General features: G+C 49.4%; 1 long non-coding RNA gene across 2 annotated transcripts in view; it reads right to left on the minus strand.

Annotated features, from left to right (window-relative positions):
* The window catches only part of LOC129513827 (uncharacterized), an 81,022-nt gene extending 65,533 nt beyond the window's left edge, over nt 1-15,489 (minus strand). For both annotated transcript variants that reach the window (XR_008665306.1, XR_008665307.1), the window contains exon 1: nt 15,009-15,489. This is a non-coding gene — a long non-coding RNA (uncharacterized LOC129513827). The remainder of the gene's footprint in view (nt 1-15,008) is intronic.
* Nucleotides 15,490-16,433: the final 944 nt, after the last annotated feature.

Below are 16,433 nucleotides of genomic sequence, written 5' to 3' on the forward strand. Positions count from 1 at the left end.
CTATGCGATGAGCATATCCAAAATAAATAAGAGCCAAATACTTAAGCAGTAAGGGGACGTATCTACCAAAGCCTGTTGGGCCTTCCTGAGGCTGGCCTTCCTGAAACCTCACGTGTTCCTACCATCTGTTGTCCCTGGCCTGAGCCTGGAACCTGAAAACCCTATGATTTACTCAGAACCCTTTCCCAAATCTGTTTGAAATCCTAACAAGGGCCATGCAGATCCCTAAACTCTGCAAGCACTCTCATGATCCTTGTGGTTTGACCTCAGCTGCCCGTGTGGAATTCAACACCCAGGTGATCATTTAGGCCAAAGTCAGGAGATGGAAGTAGAGATCCGCACCAGAAATCCCAGGCAAGTTGGAATTGTCAATTCTGCTCACCCATTGCCATAGGTAGCGGCTTTTGGTAACTGTTGGCCAGGCATACCCTCAGGTTTACGTTCAATATGTCTTCATGGATGGTGGTCTGAATGCAAGAGCATCTGTCCTCCTGCTACACACCGACTGGTAAGCACCTTGCTCACCTTTTTGAGGCTGTTTGGAAAAACGATCACCCTTTACCCCTCTTGTCAGTCTCCCAGGCTTGGCCTCACTAGCTACAGGTATTAATGTGCATCATGCCATGAATCATGCTGTGAATGGAATCTTTGCCTCCCATCATAACCATAGAAATAAAAGAGGTAAAAACAAACAAATTTGCCCTGTTACCCACCATGACAAGATCACCCTTTCCTTCCATGTAACTGCTTCTTTATTAAAATAAATAGAGTGAAGTGACAACATTCTTATAATATGGCAAACTGTTTACAAAGCTGGGTGGTAGGGCAGCCCGGGTGGCTCAGCGGTTTAGCGCCGCCTTCAGCCCAGGGCGTGATCCTGGAGACCTGGGATGGAGTCCCACGTTGGGCTCCCTGCATGGAGCCTGCTTCTCCCTCTGCCTGTGTCTCTGCCTCTCTCTCTCCCCTCTCTGTGTTTCTCATGAATAAATAAATAAAATTTTAAAAAAAGCTGGGTGGTATACAGGGTGATCATTATAAGGTAGTCTATGCACTCATGTCATGATTTTTAAATATTCTGTAATAAATCAAATATCAAAGAGAAATGATTTAGACTGAGTTTCTTTTTTTAATTTCTAGTTCTACTAATCACCACTGGGTCCTAAGCCACAGGGAACTTAAATCCTGACAGCAAACATGTGAGCTTGGAAGGGAATCCTTCCCCATTCAACCTCTCAGATGAAACTTCAGCCTTGATGGCCACATTGACTACAGCCTCATGAGAGATCTTAGAGCGGAGCGCCCAATTAAGGCATGCCTGCATTCCTGACCCACAGACACTGTAAGATAACAAATGTCTGTTATTTCAGCCACTAAGTTTGTGATAGTGTTATTATGCACTGAGAGATAACTGACAAGATGCTTATACCTGGAAATGGCAGCCTCCTCTCCTTGGAGGTCATCAGTATAAGGTAACTGGGCAGTTTTAAAGAATACTTTTGCTTGAGTGTCACCCTCAGATACACTGATGTGAGTGCTCTGAGCTGTGGCCTAGAGATTAGAATTTTGAAACTACTTAAATTTTTTGATTGTACTACAAAATTTGAAAACCACTGCAAAGCTGGTTATTTCCTGTTTCCCTTCTTTTTCAGCTGTCACTTTTCTGCATTCTGATATTTCCTCCTACAAATCACCGTCCTGCATACTCACTTCAGACTGAGTCTGAAGACTGGTCTGCCTGAGTATGTAAACAATCATTTCTTCTCTTGTACACACTCTTTCTTTAGTACTTTGTTCCAGTCAAATAGCATTGGCCACCCAGTTGTAGAGTTTCCAGAGACAGTGGCATTCAGAAGAGGGATAAGTAGATCTCTGTACTTCTGCACCTTGACCTAATGGTAATGGTACCCAGGTGGGGAAGTGTAGGATGGCAGTGTCTGTCAAGAGGGAAGGAGGAGCAGGAAATATCAGACTGAGTATAACATTTTTGACCCATTAGTGACACATTCTGGAACAATTTAAGAAGCTGCAAGAAACCATCAAATATTCTAGCTTTTAAGTGTAACAAGTAATGAAGGAAGAGTCACCATAGTGAGCATATACAATAAATGGTAGGTCTGAAATTTTTTGGAGAAAACCATAGCCTTGTTCCTTCCCTGGGTAAAATACCCATAGTACTGTCACTTCCTCTGTGTTTGTGTTTAAGGGCCTATGTCTGTGCATGCCTGAGTATAATATACAGAAATATCAACTGCTAAGTTATTTTTACCTTTCAAAATGACTGGTGGCTGACTTGTTCTGACTGATAAATGTGTTTCTGATTTGTCTTTGCAGCATAACACAAAGGACACTGGGCAGAAATCTGCCCAGAGCAATGTGATTATTACGTTAATGGTTTGGGACCTTGAGGGCCCCAAACCACAAGGGCACAATAACCTGACTTGAGGGAGAAAATCCTGCCCTGGCTAGAGGCCAGGGGGACAGCTGACAAGGAACATAGATCGCATGTGTGCAACTGGCTTCATGCTCTGTTCTATCACCTCATGCTCTGCTGATCCCCCTGCACGCAGACACCCCGGAACACCAGCCTCACTGCCGGTCTCCAGACACTACTGCTGACTATGACTGATCATTGCCTCCTCTCCCCAACCCTAGCTGCTAAACTATGCTAGAGGTGAGACATTGATTTATTACTTGTTTGCTGTTAAAAGTGGCCTTTATAAAAAGGAAAGCAATTTTAACAGTGCCTTGCTGTGAGGGTTTTTATCCCTTCTTAACCCTTCCCTTGAACAAAGGAACCCCAAAATTAAAGCAGCAGCACACCTCACTCCCCACAGAGCTAAAGTGCTCTGTGTCCTATCCAAAGTGCCACCTATCAGTATAAGGTAACTGGGCAGTTTTAAATAATTATCAGAGGCAAGAAAGCAGAGTGGATGGGAACACGCGCTTTGGCATCAATAGAATAAGGTCTTCCGACTTCACAATCCCAGGGCAAGCTACTTACCTGCTCCAGGCCTCTGCTTTCTCATCTGCTAACCACAGTACCAGGCACAGGTTAAGTGCTCAAGGAACAGGAGCTATTATCATTGTTATTTATACTTTTCCACTCCGAAACGTGATCGGTTCAGAGGCATATTCACAAACTGAGTTACAGTCCACAAAGGCTGGACGATTATTGCCTCCATCCCCATCCATTCCCTCAAAGAGGAAGTCAAACACAGGATAGTGACTTCACTCACTCTTAGTTACCCATCCATATAGTTTTCCATGTATGGAAGTCAAAATCTCCATTTTTTCTTAACAAGTACCTATGGCATCTACAAAGCATAGTACTTGGTGCTAGAGGAGAGAAAAACATGGAAGACTTTTGAGCTTAGACGTAGATTCTTCCCCCTTCAAGCTTTCAGATGAGACCTCAGCTCTGACAACGTATTAATTACAGTCTCACGAGAAATCTTAAAGCAGAGCCCCCAATAAAGTCATGCCTGGTTTCCTAACCCACAGAAACTGTGAAATAATAAATATGTGTTTTTAAGCCACTAAGTCTGTGCTAATATCGTTACTAGAGGCACCTGCTTTAGTAGCTTATAATCTAGATGGGGAAACATAACACGTCTACTACATGTCAACAAAGAGTAGGTAGTAACATTTGCCTACTGGTATAAAAACGTGTTTAATCCCCAAAGTGATCTATGATTAATCACATGTAGAATTTTCACTCTTTAAGAATAAATAATAAACCCTACAATACAGTATTGAGGACTTGATTGTGTGTGTTTAAATTCAGAAGGTGAATGTTAAAAAAATGTTTTAAACTTTACAGCAGGTAGGTATTGTGCTATTTTTTTAGGTGGGCTTTGTGCTTATCTTTCAAAAGAAATAGATGCGTAAGGTAAGATTTCAAAATCTATACCTATGCAAAATTTACTATTATCATAGTATTAGCTTTGGCTACCCACAGTCTAGGGACAAATACAGTTTTCATTTGCTTTGACTCATCAACCAGTTTTTAGACTAAGTAGAAGCCCGGGTGGAGTTTGAGCCATGACGCTCTGGATTCCACATTGAGGAATGATGAGGGAAGATGCCCTCCAACTCAAAGCAACTATGAAGGTTTCTCTGGCCTCCCATAATCCTCTGCTAACTGTATTATGGAAATGATGGTAATTACTTCAAAGTCCCTGGTGATTCCTATGTCTTTGGTGCCGTTCACTGTCAGTTCACCTCGGCCAACCAGCTGTCTCATGGACCTGCCTTTTGTACCAAACCTTTAATGAAACTGGCATTTGTGTCAATAAACTTTAAGCCCATCTTGCTGAGATAATTATCTGGGTCACTCAAATTTCAGCTACTTCAAATAATTATAGCCTTTTAGCCTTGAGTATAAGGTGATGATTAAAGGAGAAGGAGTCGGGGTCCCCATGCCTAAGTCAATTAGATGGAAATGCCCGCAGGTCTCAGCGCAGGTCTCTGATTTGAATGCACAAGCCTCTGGGCTATGTCAGAGCCTCACACAGAATAAGTCATTCACGGAATACACATCTGTTTGGCTGAACCACAATCTAAAACGTGGACGCAACAATTTTACACATTTTAACACATTAACAATTTAACACATTAGCTGTTGAGGGGAAAAGCTATCTCACGAACACCGTCACAGAGACTGCTGTGTGCTGCAGAACACTCAGCATCAACAACCAGAGTGCAATTCCATTGTCCTTAAGAACAAAGATTATAGCAAAAACCACTATCTAGATTTCAAAGCTCTCCATATCCAGTGGCTCAAGATTGGTTTTACAGCATCACTCGATTTCCTTTCCATGGCTTGGTAAAAGTTCAAGGGATCGACTTTTGGTCATTTCACGTTCATCCCTATATTCTTAATGAGACAAAACTCACTGATTACAAAAAGGACTCATGTTCTCACTTTGGTCAAAAGCTTGAAATGTTCTGGAAAAAAATTATCTCTAGGGACCGGGAAATCGTAACACTTAAATCCCTTTCCTTCTGTGGACTAGAAAGACAAAGCCTTTTATTAATCACCCCCGCCCCCACTTCCATCTCCACCTGTCAACGTTTAAAACTGGAGACTAATGGTAGACAGCCTTCTCCTGCAGATAGTAATTGCCTTTCCAACAGAGAAGCTATCTCCAAAGCAACCGAGATATGAGCTATGAATTCAAGCTGCGACGCTCTATGTAAATTGCTTGCGATGAAATTGAAATTTCCCAAAAGAAAGCTGCACTGATTCAGTCTATTAAATGCCTTCCTACCTCAGAGGCAGGGATGCACTCCGGCAGCTAGGAAATCGCCCACACCTCGTACACTGTACACAGAGATAAGACCCAGGCGCTTTATGACCTGGTCTTAAATTTTAAAGAAATCCCATCATTATTGATAATATAATTCAATAATTGCTATTCAGTACTTAAAGCAGCCTGACTGTCCACAGCTGCCCACATTAGCTCCAAAATGAAATCATGATGTTTCATACGCCCCCATCTCACATTAGCTTGTTTTTCCCACATGGGCTTTGTCATGCTTCTGTGCAATGTATTTTTGGTCTTTGGCATGCCTTGACTACTCAGTATTAAATGTTCCCATAAATTTTTTTTCTGTTTTGCTTGGTTTTTAGTATTTTTATTTTTTTTGTCATAAACTCCTCTACCCCCAAAGAGAGGATCTAGGGCCAGATAATGTTCTATTGTACTAAGCAATGTTATTATTGTCCGATTAATAAACGATGTGACTACACAGCCTTGCCTTAGGGGATGAGACAGGTGAACCCTCACGAGCATAAAATTTGGTGAGCACTTGACACAGACTTCCAGGTCACTGAACCTCTCATACTTCATTTGGCCCACATCTGCCTCCATCAGCCATTACCCACCAGGCCCACCCTGTCTGGAGTCCATCCTACTCTCCCCACCCCCACCCTCCGTACACACTCCATACCTTATGCTCAGGCTCCCTCAAAATCTGCTTATGAAAATCAAAGAAGAGGGGAAAATAAACATGAGAAGTCCACTCTGAGGCACAATGTCCTGCAACATTCACTGTCCCCATCTTCTTTATCATAGTACAATCCTTGATTTTTAGCTGGGCACATGGTTGCCCGGGGTAATACTTAGGAACGATCTATGATGAGTTCAACCAAGCCAGGTCATGTAAACGGAGGTTTCCTTTTGGCCATGTTTGGGAAATTCCATTAAAATGGGGATGCGCCCTTTGCCTCCTTTTTTTCTTGTCCTTTCCTCCATCTGATGTCTTATAGATATGGCTAGAGCTCTAGCTACCATCTTGGTACAAGAAGCCTAAAGCCATGCCCTAAATATCACAGAGAACTCTCTGGAACAGAGCCACCATACTAGCCCTGAACTGTCTACCCGCCAGACCTTACAGTGAGAAAGAAACACACTTCCAGCTTGTTTAAGCCATGATTACTTGGGACGCCCACTACTGGCAATGGCATTTGATCCTAACTATAGGCACTCTGATTTTGATTAGCACCAGAGACCAGTTTTGTTTGCACTCAAATCATGAATTTTTAAGCACTTAATAGGATCACATGCTTGACAAATGTCTGGCAAACTAAAAGACAAAGCCCATTAGTAAAGAAAAAGTTCCTTTTATTCACCCACGCCAAAAATATCAGAATTTTAACAAATGAAAACGACAAAAACAAAAGCAATCTTATTTTTTTGTAATCAACTTGTCCTGGTACTCTAGGATCTAGGTTCAGTAGACTGTTCACTGACTATGAGATTGCATTGTCTGGGACACACTTTGCTCATCACTTTGCCTCTTAACTCGGGGGGATGAGAAGTAGGGAGGGCCAGCACGAGAGGGGGGCCTAGCGGGTATACCTCTAGCCCCGCAGCCATGCTTCACCCCAAGCTCCTCTACCTTTAGAATTCCACATAAGATTCTGTTTTAAAGAGTTTCACTAAGGAAATGAGAATTTTTCAAAATCCCCAGGCTAGATAACATGTAAGTTCCCTCCTAGTCCTGACATTTTATGATGAGAAAGACTCCCCCGTGGCCACAATGAGGCAGGTGGTGGCACTGCTGTGGCATTGAGACAAATTGGGAGTGGCAGTGTCCTGGACGTGTTGCCGAAGGCAAAGCCTGAGTCATCGAAGGCAGAAGCCGGATAGGAAGATGTCAGATCCAGGGGGAAAGCGACAGTACGGGCAGGACTGGATTTTTGTTTGTTTGTTTTTTCTGTTTGGCTCCAGTTATGCACTAACTAGAAGGACGAGGACGTGTAAAGAATAGACATTTCCTTAACAGACACGTAGTAAAAGCCACATACTGATGAAGTTACGCACGATATAAATGAGCAAAGCAGATGCTTCCTGGAGGCAGCTCATCTCATTTATTCACGAGGTGCTCAACTGGAGGAACGGGGCAAGGCCTGAGTGGTGGCGGGCCCCCAGCGGAGCTTGCCAGGGGTCGGCCCGGCTGGGGACAGCACGGACCCTCCAGCCCCGATGCGCAGGGCCCTGGCCGGGTGGCGGCTCTGCCTCCAGGAACCTCGCCCTCCGCTTCCGTCACCCCCCCGAGAAGCTCTGACAACTCCTGCCTCGACGCCCCAGGTTGAACAGGTGCACCATGATGCACGGGAGCCAGGAACCAGCCCAGGGGTCCTTCTGGACTCTACCCCTCGACTCAGGCGTGTGTGGAGGCGGGACCTATGGCCAGCGGCTTCCAGGGCCTTCAGAGCCTGGGTCAACACCAGCAGGTGGCCCTGGGGCAGAGGCCGCATCCACATGGCCGGTAAGTCCGGCTCAGGGCCTGGCCCCGGCGCATCCCCTCGGTGACGCTGGGAGCGGCACGCCCGTGAGGCCGGCCTGGCCGTGACTGCACCTGTCGGCCCCGCGCCAGCCAGGGCGCCTCGGTCCTGGTGCCTCTGCACGAGGCGAGGCAGAGGGTGCGCCACTGCCCAGCTCGGGGAGGGAGCCCAGCCGGGTCCAGCGTTGGGCCGCAAGGACCTGTGTGGGTGCGCCCGGGCCTCGGCAGCGCCCAGACCCTCCCGTGGCCTCTGCTGTCCCCCGGCAGAGGAGAGGAGCGGGGTGCCCGGGCCCCCCAGGAAGCCCGCCTCGGCGGTACCCAAGCCCCCCCCCCCGCCCCCGGGAGGCCTCAGGCCGCCCGCCCTGGCAGCACAGGGCCCCGGGCACCTGCCTTGGCCGCCAGTCGGGAGGCCACCTCCTCAGGAGCTCCGCAGTTCTCCGGGCACCCACCCACCCCGACAGAGTTCCTCCAAAAAATAAACGCCTGGGCCCCATGCCTTCCCTGGGGGTTCAGGATTTCTGGGGTTGGCCCGAGCCCAGTGTTGGCAACCGCTGTTGAGCAAAGCTCGGCTCTCAGCACCCCCCAGGCCTTGGCCTGCTTGGACGTGGTTTCACACCTGCCATGGCCCCTCTGCAGGCCTATGACCCCCCTGCAGGCCTGTGACCCTCCTGCAGGCCTGTGACCCCCCTGCAGGCCTGTGAGCCCCCCCTGCAGGCCTGTGACCCTCCTGCAGGCCTGTGAGCCCCCCACAGGCCTGTGACCCTCCCCCACAGGCCTGTGACCCCCCTGCAGGCCCGTGACCCCCCCTGCAGGCCTGTGACCCTCCTACAGGCCTGTGAGCCCCCCGCAGGCCTGTGAGCCCCCCGCAGGCCTGTGACCCCCACGGGATAGGGCTGTGCGGCCCTCCCCACCATAGTGCCCAACAGAGTTCCTGACATTCCACAGCACGTCCAATGACGTCTGCTGAATAAAATCAAATAGTGATAACCCAGAATTCAGGGCTTTTAAAAAAAATAAAAGAAAAGCTCACGACAGCTCGACATGATAAATCAGGTGAGATTATATGTGTGCACATGCGCGTGTGTCACGGCTGCACAGCTGAAAACACACTCCCACACAGCCCTACGACTCTCCTGTGAAGCAGAGCCTGTCCCCAGCTGTGGGGCCTTGGGCAAGTCACGCTCTGAGCCTCAAACACTTCACCCTTAAAACGGGGAGAATAACGCCTCCCTCCCGAGAAGGTCGAAGACTCAGTGTGACAACCCAGCACCTGGCACACATCCTGCGAGCATCACTGTCCTTGTCCCTACCGTCTCCTCATGTTACGCAGGGTAAACCGAGGCTCAAACAGGGCAAGTGACTTGTCCACAAGATCCCGCAGGTCTACGTCCCAAACCAAGCTCTGCTGGCTCCTAATCTCCTATTTTCTCGTGTATCGTGTTGCAGACATTTTTCTGATGCAGGAAGCGGCAGGCAGCCCCAGCCCAGGGTTCCAGATGGGGACACTCAGGGACAGAGGAGGGGACTTGCTGGAAGCCAATCCTGGGGAGGTTATGGAACCAGAGTCAGAGCTCACGGGGGTCCCAAGGCACATGGTGTGTGCTCATGGGGTCCCCAGGCACACGGTGGTATGCTCACGGGGGGGGGTCCCCAGGCACACGGTGGGCATGCTCACGGGAGTCCCCGGGCACACGGTGGGCGTGCTCACGGGGGGGGGGGGTCCCCAGGCACACAGTGGGCAGCTCACGGGGTCCCCAGGCACACGGTGGGTGTGCTCGCCACCTCCTGTCGCTCACAGCTGGAGGAGCCCGCCCTCCCCACGACGCCTGGCACCCCGGGAGCCAGGGAAAGATGAGGCTGCCCTTGGGGACCCCCCACTCTGCCCGGGCCTCCCACACTCGCTATCCGCATCCTGATGGGGAAGCTCTGGGGAGCGCTCTCCGGGATTCTGGAGCATTCTGCGAGATGTAAGTAGCCACTACGAGCCTCCGGCTTGTCCGGGACGTGCGGTGGCCTCTCTCCTGGCTCTGCGGGTCACAGAGCCTCCCCCCAGGAGGAGGCTCTGCCATCCTCTAAGGCCAAGGACGAGAGGAAACTAGACGCAGCGCCCAGTAAGAGGGGGCGCAGGGCAGGAAGCCGAAACCACACCAAAATATTTCTAGCAATTATGTCTGAGTGATTTTTGTTTGTGCTGTTCCATGACTTTTTTTTTTTTTAATAGCAAGGAGATCCTAGTTTTCCAAAGAGAGAGCCTGCGTGGCGGTGCTTTACGCTTGTCCAGGCAGGAATTCATGAAGCAGCAACTGCCTCAGCTTCTGGCTCTTCCTTCGCAGCTGCTGGGCGAGCCCGAGCTGAGGCCAAGGGGGGCGACCGGGTGGGGACACGTGGGTCCCCAGCAGAGGCACAGCCCCAGGCGCCATTGGCCGGGTAAGGGGAGAGCCCGGCCCCGAGCGAGGCCACCTGTAGGCAGCGGCTCCTCCTCCTGCTCACCTGCCCCTGGCCAGGCCCCTTCGCCTCGACGTGCACCCCACGGCCCGCTGCAGCCAGAGGCGGGGGCCTTTCGCTTGTCCACTCAGGATCTCATCCTCCCAGATCCAGGGAGAGATCTGCAACTGGCCCCAGAGCAGCCCAGGAAGGGCCACTCCCCTGCCAGCATGCGCCAGGATCCTTGCATACCGCAGGCTGCCGTTCATCCCAGCCCAGGCCGCTGCCCCGCCAAGGCCCGGGCACCGCACTAACCGGGGGCTGAGGCCGCGGTGAGGGAGCTGCAGACAACACTGGACCACGCCAACCACAGACCTCACCTCCGATCCCCTCAAGGAATCTGCACAGCTGATATTATTTCGATTTTACGGATGAGGAAACCGAGGCTTAGAAAGATTAAACAAGTAGCTCCAGGTCACACAGCCCGAGGGAAACAGCCAGGGTCTGACCCCAGGTCTACCAGAGAACTCCAAAGTGCGCCTTCTACTACCGGCTTCATTTATTTCTTAGCAAAGGGGGGAATAGCTCCCTTGGCTCTGCATTCCCGAGGCTTCGCCAAATACGCCGAACACACTGGAAAGGATGCTTCACGTTTCTTGGTACCTGCACGACGCCTAGCATAGCATCTGTTCCATGAGAGATGCCTAATAAATAGAGGAATGAATTAATTTAATGAATTATCTCACTTCTAGCCCCTGGACTCACCCACCCTTTCCATCTTCTCCCTAATTATCACCCCCCTCTCTCTCCATCACAGCCAAATTTTTTTCTAGCCTTGTTCACATGCAGTTGACATAGACTATCGTGTAAGCTTAAGGAGTGCACGGTAATGACTTGGGCCACGTATGTGTCACAAAATCATTAACAACAGTAAGGTGAGTTAACACCCCCGTCGCCTCACATAATGACCAACTGGTGTTTTGCGGTAAGAACATGTCAGATCTACTCTCTCCACAACTTTTTTTTTAAAACATTCTTCTTTTTTTTTAGAAAGAATTTTTTTAAAGATTTATTTATTTAGTCATGAGAGACCCACAGAGAGAGAGAGAGGCAGAGACGCAGGCAGAGGGAGAAGCAAGCTCCATGCAGGGAGCCCGATGTGGGACTCAATCCCAGATCCCAGGATCACGACCTGAGCCACAGGCAGACGCTCAACCGCTGAGCCACCCATGTGTCCCTCCGCAACTTCCAAGTAGTCTATAGTACAGTGTCGTCAACCACGGGCACCGGGCTGGGTGTCACGTTACACCTCCAGGACTTAGTCTTCTTACAGCAATTAGCCTATCTTGTTTTTTCACCGGAGTAGAGTTGATACATAAAGTTACCCTAGTTTCAAGCATACAACTTAGTGAACTGACAAATTCGCCCATGATGCTGTGTCCCCCATGAGTATAGCTGCCACCTGTCCCATTACATGGCCGTCACAATATCATGGACTCTATTCCTTATGCTCTGCTTTTTATCCTTGTGACATACTCGTCCTACACCTGGAGGACCTTATCTCTCTCTCACTCCCCTTTTGTTTTGCCCAATCTGCCCACAACCACTCTCCCCTGTGGCCGTTATCATTTTGTTCTCTATTTACAGTTGCGACTCTACTTTTTATTTATTCAATTTTTTTTTTAGTTTCCACTTATGAGCAGAACCATATAGTATTGGTCTCTCTCAGTCTGACTTACTTCACTTAGTATAAATAATACCCTCTAGGTCCATCCATGTCGTCTCAAATGTCACAATCTCATTTTTCAAGACTGTGTAATATTCCATTGCATATATATACCACATTTTTCTTATCCATTCATCTCCTGATGGACACCAGGGTTGCTTCCAAATCTTGGCTGTTATAAATAATGCTACAACAAACATAAAAGTACATGGATCTTTTTGAGTGAGTGCCTTCACTTTCCCTGGGCAAGTACCCAGGAGTAGGATTATTGGATCACACAGTATTTCTAATTTTCGAGGAACCTCCACACTGTTTTCCATAATGGCTGCACCAATTCACATTCCAACCAAGAGTGCACATGGTTTCCTTTTCCTCTACATCCTCACTGACACTCGTTTCTTTCTCACAGCCAAGATTTTAAACAATAAGCTACAATCTCTCCATCAGCTTCCTCACAGGCCTTTCCCTCTTCAGTCCTTTCTGGTCCTGCCTCCACCCCCTACCAAAAATGCTCTCTACAAGACAGTCCATCACATTGCCATTAAACCCAGTGGGCACCTTTCCATGCCCATTTGTCTTGTCCCCTCAGCAGCATGTGACACCTTGAGATGTCACTGCCTGGGCTGGCAGGACTCCGGTTTTCCTCCTTCTTCTCTGGATAGCCCTCCACGGCTCCTTTGTCATTCCTCTTCCGTGGCTCTTCAGTAAATGTGGGCATCCCCAGGGGTCCAGCCCAGCCCCACACCTACACCTGTTGCTGTCAAATCTCCGTCGCCTGCCCGGAACTTTCACCCAAGACCTAGACAGAGGCTCTCTCCTCAGATTGTTGGAACCTGCACTCAAGGCTCCTTCCCACAAAGCTGTCCTCCTGCCTGTGCCTCATGCAAGAATTAATGGCATCCCTTTCATCCTGACACTGAAAACTCCTCCTCCTCCCTTCCCTCCAGTTGGCACCAGATCCTGTTGACTCTACTCCTCAGTAATGTCCTTAATTTTCCACTTCAGTCTCCCACGGCCACTACCTCCTTGCAGGGCCTCACTACCATCCCTTCAACAGCTAGCAACTGATCTCATTTTCTTCAGCCAGTCTTGCCTCCTTCAATTCATCCTCCACCCCAAGCTGGAAGGAGCTTTCAGAAATTGCAAATCTCATCACTCTGCTTTAAATTGTTTTTTCTGGATTCCTCCTTGATTCAAACTCATGATCATGGCCTCCAGCCTGATGATGACCTTTCTAGCCTCAGCAGGTGCTCTCCATTCCCATCGATGCTCTAGCAATATTAAAACAGATGTAGTTCTGGTACCATGCCCACTTCTCCACCCCAGTATATACCTTGGTACTTGCTGGTCCTGCTACTTGGAAAGCCCTCCTTTACTCCTTTTATCATTTGAGGTTTAGTTCAGATGCAATCCCTTCTAGGAAGACCTCCCTCAACCTTCACTCCTGAGTTTGAGGTCGTCCTCTGGGCTCCCACCCTTTCCATGCATTCCTTCCTCACAACATCTAGCACACTGCTCTGCGACACCACATGCCTTATCTCCCCTATTAGACTTTAAGGTCCTCAAGGGCATGCACTGTCATTCTCATCTGTGTACTCACGGTGCCTCTTACCACCACCAAGGTCGGTATATAGAGATGTTCAATGGAAGGATGAGTGGAAAGGTGGGCAGATACGAATGAACAGAGATGACTAAGACCCCAATGTAACAGGAGTTAGAGGAGCTGTCTGTCCACACCCATCCCTTGACTCCTCATCCCCCAGCAATGGAAAGAGTAACTGGCTCCAATGCCCTGTGCTAAGCAAAGTTTTAAAAGCTATCTAGGAAAAGCATATGGTACACACAAAGAAACAAAGTCTGAGAACCAGCCCCGATTTTTTAAATGGGATATGTCCAGATTGGCATGAAAAGAAATTCAGAAAATGTGATTATATACAATTTTATCCACATCTACCTTCTAGAGGAGAGCAAAGAGCAAGGTTTTCACCCAACAAATAGTCTAGATGTTCCCCTGGGAATAATGCATACGACTCCACACCAAGCCACAGGGATCTTTGACAAAGGGGAATCTCCTAAAAATATCCAAGCACCTGCTTTGCCAAGAGAAAAAAAAAGTGTAGTTAATTAGTATGTTGGGAAAAGAAAGACTTCTCAAAATCATAACAGATCTTTCATCAAGGCCTGGAAATTGATAAAACCAACTGGACTGCTAGCCTCACAGTCTCCATAACGATACTGAGTTTTTCTGAGTGTGGGACGCTGGACCCCCTCTCCCAGAGCTCAACACTTCACACCACAGCTTTCCTCTCATCCTCATGACAACCCTGGGCTGACGGCAAGGCAGGCTTCTTCCCTGAGAAAGCAGATAAGGAAAATGAATGGGAGGAAAGGAGAGAACCCTGAGCTCAGGGAAAGCTGACGCCAAATTCTCTTTCTCGGCTCTAGTTTGAAACAACATGAAAGGAAATTTGCAACCAGCGAAGCATACGCGACGAAAACACATGCAGCATTTCTGCCTGTCTGTCAAAGGTGCCCCCAGCTACCCTCGACGGCGGCCCTCCTCCCATCCTCTCCCTTATTCTCCTCACTCACGACACTCCAGCTCGCCCTCTGCTACTCCTGTCTGTCATTCAGCAAAAAAAGGCAAAAAAGAAGGAAAAGCCCACACCTTGGTCAGTGAAGAGTCCCTATGTGACTCCTTCCACCGCTAGTGCCCATCTCGAACCCAGGAGGAGTTAGGTGGGGGACACGGTCACAGTTCTACAGAGAAACAGAACCAAAAGGAGATATATTTAGAGAAAGGTAGATGATAGATGGATAGATAGATAAGAGAGAGAGAGAGAGACGGATTGCCCATTGAGGGTCTGAAAAGAACAAAAAGGATGGAGGGAGGCCAAATTCGCTCTCTGCCTGAGCTGAGACATCGATCTTCTCCCACCCCTGGACACCAGCGCTCCTCGTTCAGGCCTTTGGATGCAGACTGGGACTGTCCGCATCAGCGCAGACGTGCACCCCCGCCTCGCGGGGCAGGCCCAGCATGACAGCTGGCCCCTCGATCTCCCCTTACCTGTAGCAGACAGACGCGGTCCTCCGATGGAGTGATTTCAGAGGCTCAAGAAACACTTCTGTTCCCAAATTTCCGCCCCGCCCCATGCCTGAAGCCTGCTGCAATGATTCCTTCCGAGTGGGTTAGGCCATTGCCCTCTGCCCACCCCGCTTCCATCCTTAAAATGCAGACACTCCTGAGGACAGTAACACCTGACAACACATTTGCTCTCAGACTTTGGGGCGATCCAGCAAGTCTGGGTGGGGGGCCTGGGCATCAGCACGCTTTCCCACACCCAGAAGAGATTTGTGGAGGACACTCGGAACGATGTGGTCCTTAACCCACAGTGTGGTCTTCTTTTCCAGAGCTTTCCTCCCGGCGTGGCTGAGAACACAGACTGCAGGTTGGCCTGGTTTCTCAGACACTCCTGCTGCAGAGCCAGACCCCAGAACACCGAGCAATACGGGCCCTGCACACCCATGTGCATTTGCACACGTGCTCACACGCGCGCACACACACACACAGAGCTGCTGAAAGCCGCGTCCCCCACCACCCCTCACCTGAACCTAGACCACCGGCCAGCCTGCCTCTGCGGCCCCAGATCCAAAACACTGGGTAGGCCACAGCCCCCCTCCTCCCACAGACCAAAACACAGCAGAGGCAGGCAGCACATTCCTGCCTGAGGATACAGATCTCTGGGCTGATTAAATAAATACAGCTTAATTAAATTAAAGTCAGATCAGAACCTGCCTAAACTCGGCTGGCCGCGCAGGAGAGTCCTTCATGAATGTTTCATTTTCATAAATGAATGATTATTTGTCTGCTTCGGTGCTTGCCCTGAAGGAAGCGGTGCCTCTGGGTAGAGAAGGCTCCCTCCAGTCAGAGACAAACAGTTACGGGGTATTTTTGTTTAGAGGCCCAGGAGGCTTTGGGACCTTCCTGTGGTCTTTGTGGGGAGTAAGCATCATGCCCTGGCAATGGGTACAAATGAACATGGCCCAGGCTGCTCCCCTAAAGGCAGCGAACTGTTCAAAGCTGTGGAACAGCCACCAAGTATAGGTGGAGAGACAGAGGGAAACAGAGAAAAGGAGAGAAAAAGAGAACCTGGTAAAGCTACAAACCCACCTGCACATGAGGCTATTACAAATATGCTTAGCAAGTGTGTGTGGGTGGGGGGAGCACCTGTTCCAGAAAATGTTCTCAAAAGAGTTAAGAGCAAAAGCACAAACCTCATGGAACAGAGAGAATTCCAGAACAGCAGGGCAAAGCTCTGCCCACGGTTGCCTTTGAGAGGCCCCTGGGGGGGCACACGGACGGCGCCTCCCAAGGGCCTGCGGCCGCTGCTGTGAGTCACCTGGGCTGGGGAAGAGCGGTGGGGGAGGCACGGCCACCGCTGCCCTGGGGACCCCGCGAACGATGGCCCCAATGCCAGCGCCCATCCCTGCC

Source organism: Nyctereutes procyonoides, unplaced genomic scaffold (genome assembly GCF_905146905.1).
Source record: "Nyctereutes procyonoides isolate TBG_1078 unplaced genomic scaffold, NYPRO_anot_genome, whole genome shotgun sequence".
NCBI lineage: Eukaryota > Metazoa > Chordata > Mammalia > Carnivora > Canidae > Nyctereutes > Nyctereutes procyonoides.